Below are 19256 nucleotides of genomic sequence, written 5' to 3' on the forward strand. Positions count from 1 at the left end.
AAGCAGAGAAGAGACTGGGATTACCATCCCCAGATCCCAGGCAGTCTGCTACTTACAGCAGGGTGCTGCTGCCCTCTGCACAGTGATTCACACCAGGCAGATGAAGCGTTCTTTGATCTGTTTCTCTTTCCTCCACCCGTCTCTCTTTAGACCCCAAATTGAACTTTGTTAGTCCAGTGTTTCTGGGAGTCATGAAACCTATGTTCTCGCCCTTTGGTCACTTAATGTCTTTGGGTCTCAGTTTTTACTTCTGTAAAGTGAGCATGCTGGACTAGACTTGTGTTCTTGCTCTGAGCTTTGAAGAGCCTAGGATGCTAAGATAAAACCAGACACGAGTCACAGGGTCCTATACAAGCGATGCCAAAAAAAAAAAAAAAAACCCAAACAAACAAACAAACAAACAAAGTGATGCCCTAAAACTCCCAGTGATGGCTAGACACATCTGGAAGAAGTATGCTGGAAAAACAGTCTAACAGATATGTGTTACCAAGGAATTCTTTCACTCCATTCTGAGCTGATGTGGTGGGAGGTGGGAAGTAAAAAGGATTTCAAAACTGAAAAAGAGGGTTTTCACTTGCTGAGAACGAACGGAGTATCCTTTCAAACAAATTCATTTTGGCTTGCCAAGCCGGTGGTATCTGAGGATAAGGACTATGAAATGTTGGCTTTTTTCGGACAGAATGTATCCCACATTTCCCATGAGTGTGTTCGTTTGTTTTTTAAATAAGGGTAAGGTGGAAGGAAGGGGTGAGAGTGAGAAATACCACTTGCTTTGATTCAGCTGGGAGAGATCCGCTCCCTTTTCGGTTCCAATTAAGGACATTTAGCTATAGCTTCCATGATAGCATTCCCCCCGCCCCCCCCCCCCCCCGCAAAAGAGTCCTTTAGACCTGGCCCGTGCCCTCTCCGTAGCTAGGCTGACGTCAGGTGAGATTACCAGGGCCCCACGCCCGAACCCCCATCACCGCCTATCCGTGCTTAAAGTCCCTCCAGCCTTCTCTCTCCCAAGACCCCTCGCCTACCCACTTCTACCTGTTTGGTAGGTCTTACTTCCTGGGAACACCTGCTGTCCTCAGACTAGCTTGTCCCTTCCTGGTGAAGGGGACACCTGTGCTTAAGTGCGGCTTCGGCACAAGCAGAGTTCCAGAGGGCAGGCGACCAGGTGTTGCTGAGGAGGCGGGGAGCCCTATCCTAACAGCCCTGTTTTCCGGGGCTACAAGACTTTGAGCACCGCCGGAAAGCCCTTGGCTAGCCCTGGAGCCTTAAAGGAACCGGCCAGATCGAGGGGCCCGCCCCAGCCCCGCTCTCCGTCTTAGGCATTCGGCGGCGGGACGGAGCGCCTTGTCCCCGAGTATCGACTCGGACGCCCAGTCCGACTGCAGCGGAGGCTCCCGCCGCCTCAGCTGCAAACCCTTCTGCCTTCCCTGCAGGGCGTGCGGGGATGGAGCGAGGGGGTGGAGAGAAAAGGGGAAGAGCCTGGGCGGCCGGCGGGCGGGGCCTGCAGCCTCCCGGAGCCGCGGCCGCCGCCGCGCAGCCCGCTCGGTCTCCGCGCCTCGCTCTCTGCACCGGGACCCGCGCCCGAGCCCGAGCCCGGGGGCGCCCTGCTCCTCGGCCCCCGACCCCGAAGGCACCGCGGCCAGAGCGCGCCCGGCTGTGGAGCCGCTCGGAGCGGCTGGGGCTTTGGCGGCCGCTCGCGGCTCAGTCTGGCCGGAGGACCGGCGGGGAAGGAAGGGGAAAGCGGGGACACACACCCGCCGCGGCGCGCGCGCATTGCACACTCGCAGCCGCGCGCCCCCGCCGAGGCGCGTCGGGGGCGAGTTTGGCCCCGTGGCTCGGGCCCCGGCACCTGCCCGCTCCCCGAGCTGCGCCCCGGCCCCGCCCCGCCAATCCTCCGCCCCTCCCGCTCCTCGCCTGCACTGCTCTCCTTTCGTCCGGGGGAAGCGACAACGTCCCGATAACTTGCAGACTGTGGCGCAACTGGTCTCGACACCGGAGGCGCCCGAATGCTGTCCGGGTGAGGTAAGTTTCCTGCGCGTCCCTGGCCCCTCCTCCCGCGACCCTCTTTCTGGGCTCGAGCTTGGGGGCTCTGAGTCTCGGATGAATCCTGGAGGTCTCTCGACGCTCTCACTTTGTCCACCTTGTGCTGGAGGTAGGGTGTAGGGGGTGCGCGTGGCCACCGAAGCGGGACCTTCATTCCCCCGGGCCACGGCTGCGCGCTCCCCGCGGGCACCCACCCGCTCACCACCCGGATCCCCGGAGCCGCAGTGACACTCGGGGACCACTCTGGGTTCACTTAAGCAGCAGCCCCCTCCCCTTTAATAGGAGCCAGCTGAGTTTGGCTGCAGAAAGAGAGATCTCCCACCACCCTTCCCCGGTATTAAACAGCGGAGAACTTGTTAGGCGCCCCTGGGATCTCAAGAGGGGCTTGCGAGTCAGTGTTTGGTCATTTTTGGTGCCGGAGCCGGGTTGAACAGGTGCGGTATGGTTCCAGCCTAAATGCAGCAACCGACTTCTGCATTTCCCCTGCTTCTCTCCCCTAGCCCCGTCAACATGACGCTTCAGCAGCTGGGGAGGGGGGTGGGAGTGTGGGGCACCGGAGAGGGAGAATGCCGGGGTTTGATTTGCCACACCGGTGCCAGGAGTCACCAAAACAGCAGACAACGAATGTCTGCTTATCGTTCATCTATGCAGATGAGCCTGTTGTCAGTTCTTACCAACCCCCCACCCCCGGCTCACTTGTCCCTCGTGCCCAGCGTGGTTGGATAGAAACCTGTTCCAGAGAAGTTGTTTGGATAGGCTGATGAATTCTTTCTTCTGATCAACTGAAATCAGGGTTCTCAGCAAGGAAATGCTAGTTACTCTGATGCCTTGTTAAAGGCAGCGTATTGCAGACCCAAAATACCGGCCCCCGCCCTTACTATTTTTCTGTGACATTCTCAGCCTGCCAGAGGCCCTAGCTCTAAGGTGAATGACTCTTGAGGGACCGGTTGGGCCTAAGAATGTGTTAGTCTCCTGCAAAGAAGCAGCAGTCTCCCCATCAATACTACTGAGCGTGGGTTTGGGTAACCCTTGTTGCCCCTCCCGTGAAAAGCATCCACCCAGACTTCTGTCTCATTCTATGTGAAGGCTGAAGTGTTCTGCAGTTGTTAGGAGTGGAGAAAAGCCAAAGGGTTGGATTCATTACCCCTCTAACGTGATGAAGTAGAATAGTGTTCATGGAAGCTTTTGTCAGAGCGTTTCCAGTCGAAAGGAGGCCCTAGAAAAAAACCTTTCTTGGTCAAGTCCATGCCAGTGGGAAGTTGAGTAAGCAGTAAACATTATCTCTGAGCTGAGGGAAATGGTGCGTTCTTTGGAGACTTAGGAAGACTGATGAGAAAGCTGGTAAGTCTGAGATTGAATGCATAGTGATGTCTTAGTTGAGGAGGAAAACTGTTAAAAAATGAATAATAAAACCATGTTACATTTTTGTCCAAATTAAGACTAGAGGGATTTGGTAATAATACCTTACGTTTGCATCAATGCCTTGCTATTTGTAATTGCTTTTTAGTACTCTCTGAAAAGCATTTAATTCTGTCCATTTCTGAGGGAGGCAGGGCAAAGATTATTAACCACATATTCACAGGAGGAATGTGAGGCTCACAGGTTCAATGACTTATCAAGGTAACAAGTGGCTGGAATTAGAGTTGAAGCCGGGTTTCACCACCATTTCAGGTGGTGAAATCACCACCACCACCACCACTATCATCACCCAGTGTTAGTTCTGTACTTATATAAGGTTTTTTACAATGGCCAGACTTCTGCATTTATTGTGGTCTGTACCATCTTACTGTGAATTACTGTTCACATTTCAACAGATGAGGAAACCGAGGTTTAGACAAGTGATTAGAGTTTTCTATAGTATCATGTCTAGTAGCTTACAGGACTAGAACTCAGAGCTTCTGATGTCTAGTCCTTTGCTTTGTGGATTATGCCATTGTTCCACTTGTGATAGCAATGAGGACACATCATGGGATACAATACATGCAATTCACCAGAGACTGTTAAGCATGCCTGCTGGTGACCTGGGTTCTAGTTCTGGCACTATATTTAGCTGTATAACCTGGACCAAATTCTACCACCTTTGAGCCTCAAGTCTCCCACATATAAAACAAGAGGTTTGTATTATTTTTCTCTTTCTAGTTTTAGCATTCTATAATGCTTATCAATATATTTGTAATCCAGTGGTATCATTTTTCTCTAGGGGAAAGAGAAATCTTCACCCTGTATTAACTAGGGGATTTAGCTAATAATCTATTCCACCTGTATTCTAATTTGCTAATAACCTATTCCACCTGTATTCTAATTTACTCCCCGTTCCTCTTCATCGCATACCACTTAATGAAGGGAAAGAAAATTCCAAGTGCACTTTAGCTTAGCATCTGAATTATTTAGTATTATTTTTTGATTTGGAAATATTCTCAGGGGCTGAACTACTCTAAAATAAATGTCAAGATTCACCTGAATATTCCAGACAGTCAACTCATACCTTTGTTTATTTATTTTTTTGGCTTTGGGGTTTGCATATAGTAAGTATTTAATGAAGAGTTGCTGAGTGAAGGAGGGAATGAAATCACTCATAAGGAAAACACATGCTGTAAAACATAGAAAGCATCTTATCATGTAAATTCGCAGCATCTGCTGACCCAGAAGGTAATTTACATACAAGAGGTATGCCTCCTGAAGCTGGCAGGTGCAGGTGCCCATTGTGTCTCTCCTTGCTGAATACATCATATAAAGAAGAGTTTTTATTTCTCCGTGTAGACAGTAGACTCACATCATCTATGTCATGCTCTTTTGCTTGCCTCCCCTGCCCCTTTAGTTGTTAGTAATGTGTAACTGGCTGAAATATACGTTCCTAGAAATTGACTTGTGCCATTTTCTGAAAGAGTATGTCTTGAGATGAAGAAACCAACCACTCTTATATTTGGGTAAATTTCAGCAGGTGCTAATACTGGCTCGTGGTTTCAGAGGGGGAACCTAATTAACAAAACCAACCTAGTTTCTGTTCCCTTTAAGAATCCTCTTCTCTTTCCACCCCTTCTTCCTATAAGCACAAAAGTAGTGTTTTTACCTTTAGAAGTATGATGACAAATAATTAGAATGGGTCTTAAATATTATTAACAGATTCAGCCATTGGGGATTGAGGTAGATTTCTTTCTGATAAAGAATTAGTATATTAACTAGTTCAGAAACTCGCACCTTTTATGGGTAAGACAGCTGAGGCTTGGAGAGGTGAATTGACTTGCTCATGGTCGAACAGATAGATGTTTAGCGACCAGGGCTAACGTGGAATTCTTAAGGTTCTTACTCAAGGTTTTGCTAGGGGTTCTATGGTGAAAGTGAATTTTTGACTTCTAGAAATCATAGAGGTTAACAGAAAATTTCTGTTTACTAGTAATTAATGAGTTGTCACACTTTTTTTTTTTTTTTTTTTTTTTTTTTGCGGTACGCGGGCCTCTCACTGTTGTGGCCTCTCCTGTTGCGGAGCACAGGCTCTGGACACGCAGGCTCAGGGGCCATGGCTCACGGGCCAGCTGCTCCGCGGCATGTGGGATCTTCCCGGACTGGGGCACGAACCCACGTCCCCTGCATTGGCAGGTGGACTCTCAACCACTGCACCACCAGAGAAGCCTGAGTTGTCACATTTTAACATTGTTTAGTATTTATATTTTTATATCTTCTTGTCCAAGCAGATAATTAAGGAGACAATGTCCATTTTCATCCATTCACTCTGATTCTCTTGGCTTATATATGTCCCTGGACTCAGAATTAATACTTTGCTCCAACCAGTGCTTGGGCAGAGAGAACTATTTGAATAGAAATACAAATGTGTGGTGGTTTTCCAGGCTTCTCCTCCTGGTTAATAAAGCCAGAAGCCAAAGGTGGCCTTGTCATACATTGGTAAAGTCATAAATATGTATACATTTAATTTGCATTTTCATTTTACTTGTACTTCTGTTAAACGGTGAATCAAAACATTTAATATCCTGGAAAAATAATTTTTTTCCTGTGGCTGGAGCCTTCATTAGTTACTCTGTAAAACATCAAGCCTGAAATGTATTTGTTGCAGAAACATGTTCTCTTTATATCAAGTACATTAACTGGGGTTGGAAGGAGTCCTTTTTTTTTTTTTTTTTTTTTCAGAAGCTGCCCAGTTAGAACTGGGCATTATGCAGCTCAGCTGTTCATTTGTGGACTTATCTATGGCAGTTCTTCTAAATGCCAGGGAAATCGGGGAGGGAGGAAACCTAGCCTTTTGTTTTATTTAGTATTTTTCTTTTTTTAAATAAATGTTAAACTTAATCTCTTTTTTTTTTTTTTTTTTTTTTTTTGCGGTATGCGGGCCTCTCACTGCTGTGGCCTCTCCCGTTGCGGAGCACAGGCTCCGGACGCGCAGGCTCAGCAGCCATGGCTCACGGGCCCAGACGCTCCGCGGCATGTGGGATCTTCCCGGACCAGGGCATGAACCCGTGTCCCCTGCATGGGCAGGCGGACTCTCAACCACTGCGCCACCAGGGAAGCCCTAAACTTAATCTCTTGATGACATTTTTGAAGTACTGTGTAGTCAAAATTGGCTGCCATTGATGAAGCATTTTATTCAGTCAGGTTCCTTTCAGTATAAAAGATTAGGGCAGGGAAACCAGGCTTGATTTTGTGTATTCCATTCTCAATTGCATCTACTAACTTCATCAGAGGTGTATAAGGAGATGATATAGGAAAACACAGGAATCCCACTCAAATTAGGTTACTCTTGGGAAGATTTGAAACATAATAATTGGGATGTTGTTACATGTCTAGTCAACTGGCATTTCCTTGGTATTATCATTTTAAGTTAAAACAAATCCCTGTTTAAAAGGACAACTCCATGAAGTGTGTATTCTTCTTGTAGAAAGTCTTCTGTGTTGTTTATGGGATGAATTAAAAATAGGTGTGCAGTATGTCTGTGGGAGTTGACATATGGGTGAGCAAGTTCTTGAGACCTGTTTCTCTCAGAGTTTTAGAAAGTCAATTATAAAATTGAGTATTGTATTGAACTATACAGCATTGTGTGTGCAGTATTGCTCCCACTAAAAATGGGCTTGTGTGTCTTTCAGTAGAGGTTCTTCAGGCAAGGGTTGGGCTTGCAAGCCCTGGAGGCCTAGAAAGTATAATTACCTGGAGTTGGAACTAAAATCCCAGGACTAAAGACACAGGACTGTAGAATATTCCTCTCTTTTGTAGGAGAAAGGTGATATCTAAGACTTTGCCATCCAGTAATGCTGAGCAAGGGGTTTAGGAGGAAGTTATAGTTAGCCATAGACTGGCACAGGAAATGCAATAGATTCTACTTATTGGTTAGTGGGTTTTCTTTTTTTTTGCTTAAGTATAGTTGATTTACAGTGTTGTGTTAATTTCTGCTCTACAGAAGTTATATAACTTCTTTTAAAAATTCTTTTCCATTATGGTTTATCAGAGGATAGTATAGTTCCCTGTGCTGTACAGTAGGACCTTATTGTTTATCCAGGGTTTATCCAGGATTTTGCCCATCATAATCATCTCTTGATCATTTGGTCATGACATTTGTTGATAAAGTAAGGAAACAAAACAGTAGCAATAAAAAGAAGCAAAACTGTGACCAGCTTGAGGAAGCGGTAAGTGCATGATAGGTGTTTAGCTAATATTTGTCAGTGGGAAAGGTTAGGCATCATGTTTTATCTTTGTATTCTTGGAACTTAGCACTTTGCATGGGAAATGGTGGGGATTTAATAAATGTGTACTGAACAATTTATGAATTTACATGATATCATTCTTCAAAACCTTGGAATGTTTTATAATTATTCTGATTTTATTATTTTCCAGACCATTTTAGAAATGTCAGGCAGGCTGATAAACACTAGTTTCAATAGTTTATAGTGGTCCTTCTTTTTACATCATAAATGGTATTTATTCACCAGACCTCCAACTTTTTTTAACCAATATGCCTAGGAATGATTTTTTTTCTCTTCCTTAACAGAAATAATAATATAAGTATGAAATGTATTATTCTTTTTACTTTTTATAAGTATCAGATAAACATATTTTTAAAGCTCCCAGGGTGGCTTAAGGGTGAATTTGGCTCAGGGTACACAGACAAGAATGGACTTTAAACTTCTCTAAGTTAATCAGTTTAAACATCACCTCCCCTAGGGGCTTTCTCTGATCATCTAACCTAAAGGGGACTTTCTCCGTATGTTTTCTTCACCTATCACAGTGGATACTTATACATTTATGCATTTTTGTTTATTTTTTATCACCTCTACTCAAATTCACAGTCAATTTATAAGCTCCTTGAGGGCAGAGGTCATGGTTCGTTAACACTGTTTTTCAAGAAAGTGCTTGACATATAGTAGGTGCCCAGTAAACATGTAAATGAATGAATGACTAGGTCCCATCCATCCTGTCAGGATGAATTGAGCCACCATTGAGGTCACTCAAGCCAAGCAGGTTGAGCTGTGAAGACAGTTCTTAAAGGCTGGCTATGGCAGGTCCATGAGAAGGACAGCTAGGTCTTCCAGAAGGAGGAAACAGTGCTTGTTTAGGTGAATAGGTTCTGGCATGAGTATGAAGTAGTATCTCTATTTAAAGAGTTCTCACATTTTATTTACTCAAAAATGAATAGCAGAGAACAGATAAGTAGAAATTATGAAGCATAAGACAAAATGTTCCAAAACTATTAAAATAAGGTCTGAAAGTACCTAAATCCCAAACATATGTAATTCCTAATTAAGACACCTTACTGATAGTATACAAGGCAACATCCTATGACACTCCAGGTAAAAACTTCCCAAGCTCAGCTGGTTTTTCTTTAAATGTTAGAAACATCAATAGCCCTGTCTCAGGGAAGAAGCCAGGACAGTGGTTCTCAGGTGTGGCCCCTCGACCATCAGCATCACCTGAGAACTTGTTAGAAATGCAAATTCTCATACTGTTCCCCAGGCCAGCTGAATCAGAAACTCTGGGGATGGGGGCTTAGCAATCTGGCAACAGGTGATTCTGATGCACACTCAAGACTGGCAGAAAATGTTAAATCCATTGCTCAAAATCTACGCCTCCTGAGGTGCTTGGTATTCCCAAGTGAATTTCAGGATACATGGAGAGGGTGCCATCTGCCTGCTCCACTAGAAATACCAGAGGAGAAACAAAGCCAGTCTTTGCTTTTCTCACATCCTTGTGGATCACAAGAAAACAATTTCATATGACTGGATTGGGTGTCTAGGACTTTAGATAGTACAAAAAAGCTCTGGGTAGTCATTGGCCCTGCCAAGTGATGGTTACTCCCAAGGCTGGGAGATGTGGCTGAAGAGGGGTAAGACACGCTCCATGCATAGCTTATGTTTGGGTGTTGCTTCAGTAGGACCCCAGGTGGAGGAATGATTTCGGGAGCTAGTGGTTGTCTAGGAAACTGTGGTTTACTGACAATTCTGAATATTTCAGGTCAGTTCATCATACTAGATACTGATGGACCCCTTGGCCAGGACAGTACCAGGTGCCATGGGGTATACAAAAAAGTACAAACATGGTTCTGGCTCCACTGTGCTGAGAACTTGCTGTGTTCCAGGCACTTCTCAAGTGCTGTTTCTTTCATCTCCACCATGCTTCTGACAGTGGGCTGCAGCATCCTTGCTGATAGAGGAGGAAATGGAAACCTAATCAGGCAGGTACATAGCTCATGGGCACAGAGCCACTAAGGCAAGGTTCCATCTCTGGCTTTTCTGATTTTAAAGCCCACATTCTTTTCTCTGCTTCATGCAGTTGTGCCTCGAAATGTAGTTTTGGTACAAGAGTTTAAAAAAGGAGGACACAAGTGAGTCTAAAATTTGTATCTCCAACCTAGGCCTCTCTGTGAGCTCTAGATTACATAATTGACATTGCACCTGGATATCTCAAAGGCACCTCAAGTTTTTCATGTCCAAGACCAGAATCCTGATTTTCTCTTCATACCTCATCCTCTTGCAAGGTTGCTTAGCTCTGTGATGGGCACAACTAGCCACTATCTCGCACAAGGCAGAAACTTGGGAGCCATCCTTGTCCCCGTCCTTTTCATCCACCACATCTAACCCATCACCCATTTCTATGGATTTTGCTTGCTTAATAGCTCCTCCATCCGTCTGCTTCTCATTGTTTCTACTGATTCTGTCCTAGTCCAGCTTCTCATCTCTCTGCTGGATTCTAGCCATCGCCTCCCTGGGCTTCTGAGTCCAGCCTGGCTCTTCTCTAATCCATCCATCATCCATACTGCAGCCAGAGCAACTGAAATGGCTGGAGAGGACCCTAGACTTGGCTGGCTGGATCCTTACCTCTCACATCCAGCCAGGCCCTCCAGGAAGCAGACACGTTTTGGTCCCTGAACTCTTGCACAGGTCTGAGGACTTGCTCTTCTAAACAGCATCCTACTCTGATGCTTTTGCTCCCTGGAATGTGGTCAGGCCACGGTCATAACTATAGTCGGCTGCTCTTAAAGCCACAGGATGAAGACTCCAGTGTGATCCTAGGGACCGCCCAACCTACACCGAATACCAAGATTTTAGAGTGGTCTGGAATCCCGAGGTGCACCTAACAGGAACCAGAGACTGCTATTTAGATAAGAGAAAAGCAGTTGTTGAGTAAGGAGTTAGTTGGAGGCCAAAAGCATTATCTTTGATGTTCTAGGTATTTTTAAGATGAATACGAGGCAGGATTGTAGGATCCTGCAGAAACTAGTGAAAAGAAATTAGCCTAAGCTAAGCTTGCATTTAATCTTTGCACGTGGCTTTTTCAGTTACTCGGTGTCCCTTGACTGTAAATAATTGAGAAGTACCAAACTGTCTTAGTCAGTTCGAGCTACTGAAACGAAGTAACATAGACTGGGTGGCTTGCAAACAACAGAAATTTATTTCTCACAGTTCTGGAGGCTGGAAATCTGAGATCAGGGTGCCAGCATGGTCAGGTTCTGGTGAGAACCCTCTTCCAGGTTGCAGACTGCTGAGTTCTCTTTGTGTTGTCATACAGTGGAAAGAGGGCAAGAGAGCTCTCTGGGATCCCTTTTATAAGGACACTAATCCCATTCATAAGGACCCCACCTTCATAGCTCTGTTACCTCCCAAAGGCCCCATCTTCTAATACCATCACACTGGGGGTTAGGATTTCAAAATATGAATTTGAAACACATTCAGTCCATTACACAACCCTTTATGGCCAACTCAGTGCCCTTTAGGAAGCACATTCTATGTTGAAACCCAGTACAGACATAAAAATATAAATAATAAATATATTCAAAATAAAGCTTTCATGGAGCGATACTTAGCTATACTGCGTGCAGTGTGCTCTAGTATTTTCTGATAAGTTCCATCCCACCTCCAAACTCTACCAAACACTGATCATGATCCACCAAATTGATTTTACTCCCCACTGATGGGCTGAGACCTGCAATTTGGAAAACAGATCTATCCTATTGTCCCTTCCAGTGCTGCCTGTGCAGAAGCTCAGACCAGATGTGTGCATTCATTGAGGAGCTGAGTGTGACTTCTCATCCAGTGCTCTTTCCATCCCTGTGGGTTCAGGGAGGGTTGTGAGTGAACAACTCCATAAGGCTCCGTCTGCAATTTTTTTTTTTAACATCTTTATTGGCGTATAATTGCTTTACAATGGTGTGTTAGTTTCTGCTTTATAACAAAGTGAATCAGCTATACATATACGTGTATCCCCATATCTCCTCCCTCTTACGTCTCTAATTTCTGTCAAAAAGCATTGTGAAATTGGGAAAGTAGGCATCTGATAGAACTTGGCGTTGGGGGAAAGTAACTCATAAAGCCACCTTGTCAATTACATAGGATAAATAATCTACAATGATGAACTATGACCTTTAAACTGGGGCAGGGCTACATTTTTTCATATACTGTTCACCGTAAAGTTCCTACTAATTTATTTTAGCAAGAATCTAAATAGTACTTCAAGAAAAAAAGACCTTACTTAAAAAATATGTCAAGAACAATTTGACAGTGTGGTTTTTTTCTGCCTGAAGTTCATTGAGACATCAAGCCTGCCAATTTTAACTGGCTTGTTCAAGCACAAAATGAAAGAAGCTTAAAACAGGGAACTCTTAGGTACTCAGAACTTTGGGGCAGGCTGTTTTACTTCTAGAATAAATTTCCTGATCACTGAGGGTTTGCTTATTTAAGAATCAAAATTTATTATAGCCAATTTTTGTATAGAAAATTTCCCCAAAGTTGCTACAACCTTCCCTGATTCTTTAAAAGATTATACAGCATAGAGTGTGTCTCTAATGTTGTAATAAAGTGATAGCTTTCAGATTCATTCACGGATACAAGGCTCTTTGCACCTGTACCAAACGGCCCCACTTTGCTGTTTTTGAAAATCTTACCTGCCTTGATTTTTTTGTTTGTTTTTTGATGCTGTTTCTATGGCTTTCAGCAGTGATAACCCTTCACTCACTCATTTGCTACTGAGAATCTGTTGTGATCTTGGGAGCCAGATAACACCCATATTGTCTGAATTGTGTTTCCGAAATAGACTCATCTTATGCATTGACTTGAAATTTATTTTAAGAAAGAAAAAACGGTTTTCGAGGGAGAGTCTCAAGGAAGCAAGCTTTAGTTCTTTCTCATTCACTTAGCTCATTGGCCAATAAAGAGCATGTTTCTCTTATGTCTTGTTTTTGGGCTGTTCAGGTAAATAAAGTGCTACCTTTTTAGGCTGAGATATTCATGGTTTCTTTTTTATTTGTATAAAATATTTGTGTTTACTATATTATGATCTAAAGCACACTTTCATAGACTTTTTTCATTTAATTTAAACAGAGTGGTAATTTATGGGTGTTTTGGTGAGAGTTTCATTTTTAATATTTTATGCCCTTGGAGGTTATAAATCACCAAAGGTTATTTCATGTCCCACTGGAGAAATTGCATAGAAACTTCTATTGTATAGGACTTCTGATGTCTATCTTCTATTGGAAAACTAACTTTAATACCTACAATAAAGCAAATAAGGTGAATATGAAAATTTTAACTTGTTTTTAAGAAGTGATGTGAGCCAGAGTGTTCTTAGACTTATGAATTCATCATATGGAAACAAACAGTAGCGTCATTGCTTTGGCAAGCTCTATTTAAATGATGCCCTTTGCTGTTTTTCCCAAGACATGTAGTTTAGGCAGAGTGGTGAAGATTTATGGAAAATGAGAAATCAGTCTCTCATGCTAAGGATTAAGAGAGAAACATGCCTTTGCTTATATTTGTTTATAAAAGATCGAATGGAAATGCAGCTTTTAAGGTTTGTATGGAGTTGGGCTTCACTATTTAGTTTTGCAGTTTCTCAGAAAATTCCTCTCCTACGTGGCAATTTATAATGTAAACATGATGCATCATTTCATTTTGTGCAAACTATATGTAAGGAACAGTCACTTTCCACATATGTCAGAAGACTCCTGGCAGCATTTTAGAGCCTAAAGTATCCTCCATAAGCCCTAGCAGCTTTAGAGGCAGTCACCAGCACTCCCTGACAATCCGTTTTTATTGTTTTCTTCATTGTCTGCCTCTTGTACTGGAAAGTGAACTTCCACAAGGGGAGGGACTGTGTTCTGTTGGCTCTTGTATGCCCAACACCTAGAAAAGTGTCCAGCGCAGATGGCTCTCAATTAACGTTTATTGAGTGAATGATTTTCTTAAGCCACATCTGTCTTTTCTTCAACTTCCTAGGTCCCTCTTCCTTTGTAAAATGTTAACAGTCAAGCTTCTAGCCTTCCCGCTGCTTCAAGTTCCTTTCCCAATGAGCAGCCTTGCTCGTGGCCAAATTTTAGTCTTTTTTCCATCTCTTGCTTTTTTGGTCTGTTACATTTAGAACTATTTAATAATTCATGCCTCACTCTCTCTTAGCTGCTTATCTGCTCTTGTGAGCCCAACTCTTGCCTCTGTCAAAAATCCCTATATTATGAAATCTGAGCTTGTGCCTTTCAAAAACCTGAATCTGTCTCCTTCCCTAAATTCTAGATTTTCATCAAAGATACCCTCTTTTTTTTTTTTTAACCTACTTTTGAAATTTCAGCAATCTTTTTATCTTGCTCATCTTTGTTTCTGTGCAGCTACCAAGTCCTGAGGAAGTTTTTGAAAAGTTCTCTTCCATTTTCACGTGTATTTCCTATATTAACTGCTTCTTACCTGGACTATTGTAGCAGCTTCCCAAACGGCCCCTGTACCTCCCTCTCTCTCCCCCTTTAGTCAGTTATAATACTTGCTACCAGAGATTATAATTTCATCACCTCCATGCCCCCAAATCCTTAGATGCTTTGTTATGCCCCAAATCTAAGTACCTTGGTTTGGTCCTTAAGAGCATCCACAGTTTGGCCCTAGTTCTCTAACGTCATCATTGTCGTTGCTGTCATTGTCATCCTTGTAGTACTGACAGCAACTACCATTTCTTAAACTCTTACTCTGTACCAAGCCCAACACATGGGAAGAAATGAAGTCATAAAGGTTTGTGGTATGTTTGGAGCTATATCTGATAATGAGTAGGGTAGGTGTGGGTGGGAGGAAATAGGGCTGGAGGGGTATGTTGGCGCCAGACCACGGGCAGCTTGTCAGATGGGCTAAGGAGTTTGAACTTTTCTTCTATAGGCAGGGAGGCAACAAGAAGAAGATTTTCACAGACGAGTGATGAGCTCATGCCTTAGGTTAGATCAGCAGCATGGCCTCCAGCTTGGGAGGTGAATGAGGTGGGAATGAGACTGGAGACAGGGAGACTAGTTAGAGGAGATGATATCGTTACAAGAGAGATGATGAAGACCTGAATTCAGGTACGGAGGGGATAGGGAAGAGTGAGCAAATTTGAGATTTAGGAGGAAGAATCGATAAGACTTGTTACCACTTGCATGTGGATTTTGAGGGAATGGGAGAGGTGGATGATGATAATTCTCTGGCTTTGGCTTGACTAGCTGGAGAGATTGGAGAATGATGATCAACAGAGAGAGAGAGTATGGAGAAGAGGGAGCATGTATGTGGTGGCAGAGGTGGGAGGGCTGTAATGATGAGTTCAGTTTTGAACATGCATTTCAGATCCCTGTGGGGTATCTGGGTGGAGTGTGGCTGTAAGGAGAGAGGTCCACAATGGAGACACTGGCTGTGTTATGGTCATGGGTCTTTGGGCAGCGATTCAAGCCATCAGCGTGGATGAGACCGAGATGCCTGCAGGACTTCAAGGTATATGAGTGTGGAGGTGAGGAGAGAGGCCTGGGATGGAGACAGCGTTATGATCTCTTGCCTGTGATTAAAGCCATGGGATTAGACGAGGCTTCGGAAGGGTTTGTAGACCAGGAAGAGAACATGTCTGAGAACCGACATCATTCCCTGATCTTCCTTTGCAATTTCATTTCTTTACACCTTGGCTCATTACATTTTTCTCTTACTGAATCTTCTTCCGTTTTCTTCTCCGTTGAGGGAAATGGCATCAGGCTTTCATGACACCACATATATCCCACTTCTCTGATGCCCACACATGCTCAAGAGTGATTTCTCGGGCACGCATTCCCTTTGGCATTCTTGCTCTTACCACTCTCTTGGAACTTTCCCTCAAGGCTGACTTTTCATTTGTTCTCCACTTAGCTCTCCACGCAGGCTCGAGTCCTGACAGCAGGGACCACATCTTCTCCCGCTTCATGTTTCCCACCCAGCTTGACAGCTCCAGTGTCTCCTTCACACTAGCTGCTCCTACACCTTTTTGTTTATTTTCATTCTTCTATAGAGAAATAAGGAAAAAGGTGAACAACTCCAAGTTCTCTAAGGATTTAGAGCAGTTGAGGTCCCTTGAACTAAATTGAAAGTGCCTGCTTACAGTAAGTTTGTGGCTAGAAGTTTCTGTTTCTCACTAAACAAACAAAAAAGAAACATAATTAGCAAAAAAGTCCATAAAACCAGTGCATAAGTCTTGTCATTTATCATTCTCACTATTTGAAACTTTCAGAGGAAGAGAATATATCTTTTGGCAGCTCCCCTACAACTACCATTGCTTATTGCAAGCAGAGTTTATCTCCAGGTTTCACTGGGTTGTACTTCCTGTGTTTTAAAATAACATTTCACATACATTTGCACAGGCTGAATCTGGGTGCAGTGAGAGATCTGTCCCTAGAAGCAGGGATTCTGGCTTATCCTGCCCCTCTCCTTCTCCTGATACTTTGGTGACCTATGGTCAAGTGGCTTGACCTCTCTTGTACCTTTTTGTTCTCATCTGTGGAATGAGAATCTGTACATTGGCTCTTGGCCTCGTTCAAAGGTATGTTGTGAGGCCAAATGGAATGATGGCCTTTGAGGTTCTTAGAAAAAAAGCATCATGCACATTACATTAGAGAATTTATTTCATAAGAATTACAAAAGGAGGTCAGGCTCCAGACAACCACCTTTATAGCCCATGGATAAGGAAATCTGAAGCAAAGCTGGTAGCATCTACTGTGATGGAGTTCCCATAAAAGAAGTCTCCTCCCCAATCCCCAGAGGCCAAGGGTGAAAGTGGGACTCTTTGCTAAAGTCTGTCTGAACAGAGTTCCAGAATTTAAACACACCCTCAGTATGGATGAGAAGAGCAGCATACTCTGATCTTTAAAAAGGGATGGATCTTGGATGTGGAGGTTTGTTGAAGAAAGCAAAACTCATGTTTACTTGTTAAAAAGAATGCCGGTCGATTAATCTATGACGAAGGATGTAAGAATATACAATGGAGAAAAGACTTCAGTAAGTGGTACTGGGAAAACTGGACAGCTACATGTGAAAGAATGAGATTAGAACATTTCCTTACACTGTATACAAAAATAAATGGATTACCTAAATGTAAGACCTGAAACTGTAAAAATCCTAGAAAAGAAAGTAGGCAGAACACTCTTTTGACATAAATTGTAGCAATATTTTTTTTGATCGGTCTCATAAGGCGAAAGAAATAAAAGCCAAAATAAACAAATGGGACCTAATTAAACTTAAAAGTTTTTGCACAGCAAAGGACACCACCAACAACACAAAAAGACAATCTACTGAATGGGAGAAAATGTTTGCAGATGAAATGTATGAGAAGGGGTTAATATACAAAATATATCAAAAAAACAAACAACCTGATTAAAAATGGGCAGAAGACCTGAATAGACATTTTTCCAAAGAAGACATACAGATGGCCAACAGGCACATGAAAAGATGCTCAGCATCTCTAATCATCAGTGAAATGCAAATCAAAACTGTGTGAGATATCATTTCACATCTGTCAGAATAGCTATTATCAAAAAGTAAATAGCAAATGTTGGTGAGGATGTGGAGAAAAGAGAACCCTCATACACTGTTGGGAATGTAAATTGGGGCAGGACTATGGAAAACAGTATGGAGGTTCCTCAAAAAACTTAAAATTGAACTACCATGTGATCCAGCAATTCCACTCTTTGGTATACTTCTGGAAAAAACCAAAATATTATTTTGAAAAGATACATGCACCTCAATGTTCATTGAGCAGCATTATTTACAATAGCCAAGACATGGAAGCAACCCAAGTGTCCATCAACAGATGAATGGATAAAGAAGTGTGTGTGTGTGTGTGCATGTGTGTGTATGGTGGGATATCGTTTAACCATAAAAAGAATGAACTTCTGCTGTTAGCAACAAAGTGGATAAACCTAGAGAGTATTCTGCTTAATGAAGTAAGTCAGACAGAGAAAAACAAATACTATGTTATCTCTTATATGTAGAATCTAAAAAAAAACACAATTGTATATAATGAAATAGACTCACAGATATAGAAAACAAGCTAGTAATTACAAGTGGGGAGAGGGAGAGGGGGGTAAGATTGAGACATGGGATTAAGATATACATGCTACTCTGTGTTATATAGATGAGCAACAAGGATATACTTTAGAGCTCAGGGAAATATAGCCATTATTTTGTAATAACTTTAAATGGAGTATAATCTATAAAAATATTGAATCACTGTGCTGCACATCTGAAACCAATATAATGTAAATTAACCATATTTCAATTTTTTTAAAAAAAGAATGCTGGTGGGCAGCAAATAATTCATATGATAGAGTCCAAACTAGGACATGATGCTCAATGTATTAAACAAGTTCATTGCTTATTCAGTTTAGATTGAATGGTATGTGGTGGTCATTATCACCCCTAATACTGTGCCTCACATACAAAAATGGTCAGTGTTTCAATTAGTGCCTATTTAGATGGAGTAGGAGAAGCTCCTAGAGGTCATTCAGGAAGCATTTTTAATACCTGTAGAATCCTTAAGGCTGCTTGAGGTTAATTGGACATTCCTCAAATGCTAATAAAAACTTCAATTAATAATATAGATATTTATAGTTCAGTGACCTGTATCACACCGCAGAGAGGTTTGACTGGAGTCACTGATGTAGGTAATACCTGATCAAAAGTGAGGGGAACTCAAAGAGTTTAACATCATTGGCATAGGGGTAACAATACTGGATCTGTAGTCATGACATGGGATCTACAGTAAGAGACCAAAATCTTAATTCCTTCCTTAGCCTGGCTGTGAGCATACTGGCATAATCATAACTATACAGGTGCTTTTTCTCAGTTTTCTGCCCTTAGAGTCGACTATGGACTAAGTATGGTGGACTTGGTTATGTTGGTAGGCTAGATAGCAAATTGTAGCAACCTCAACAGAGTAAAAGTATAGCTGACAGAAGGTGGAATGTGGAAACAGAGGAAAGGGTTAAATGTGCTAATATTTTCACCTCCTAAAATGGGGGGTAACATATAGTTGTTAAAAATTGGTGGGGGGACGTCTCTGGTGGTCCAGTGATTAAGACTCTGGGCTCCCAGTGAAGGGGGTCTGGGTTCGATCCCTGGTCGGGGAACTAGATCCCACATGCATGCCACAGCTAAGAAGTCCTCATGCCACGACAGCCTAAATAAATAAATAAATAAATAAATAAATAAATAAGTAAATACATACATACATACATACCTACATACATACATACATACCCATGCGCCACAATAAAGAGTGGCCCCTGCTTGCCGCAACCAGAGAAAGCCTGTGTGCAGCAATGAAGACCCAATGCAGCCAAAGATAAATAAAATTAAAAAAAAAAAAAGTTGGTGGTATTCTGGAGTTGTGCCATCTTGCATTCCCACTGGTGGCATATGAGAGTTCCAGTTGCTCCACATCTTCATCAACACTTGGTATGGTTAGTCTTTTTTATTTTAGATATT

The 19256-nt window shown here is 42.9% G+C and overlaps 1 protein-coding gene across 2 annotated transcripts in view; it reads left to right on the forward strand.

Annotated features, from left to right (window-relative positions):
* Nucleotides 1–1926: 1926 nt before the first annotated feature.
* The window catches only part of PIP5K1B (phosphatidylinositol-4-phosphate 5-kinase type 1 beta), a 327228-nt gene continuing 309898 nt past the window's right edge, over nucleotides 1927–19256 (forward strand). For both annotated transcript variants that reach the window (XM_081238182.1, XM_081238181.1), the window contains exon 1: nucleotides 1927–2019. The gene's annotated coding sequence lies outside the window, so the exon portion shown is untranslated. The remainder of the gene's footprint in view (nucleotides 2020–19256) is intronic.

Source organism: Mesoplodon bidens, assembly GCF_964165515.1.
Source record: "Mesoplodon bidens genome assembly, chromosome: 6".
Lineage (NCBI taxonomy): Eukaryota > Metazoa > Chordata > Mammalia > Artiodactyla > Ziphiidae > Mesoplodon > Mesoplodon bidens.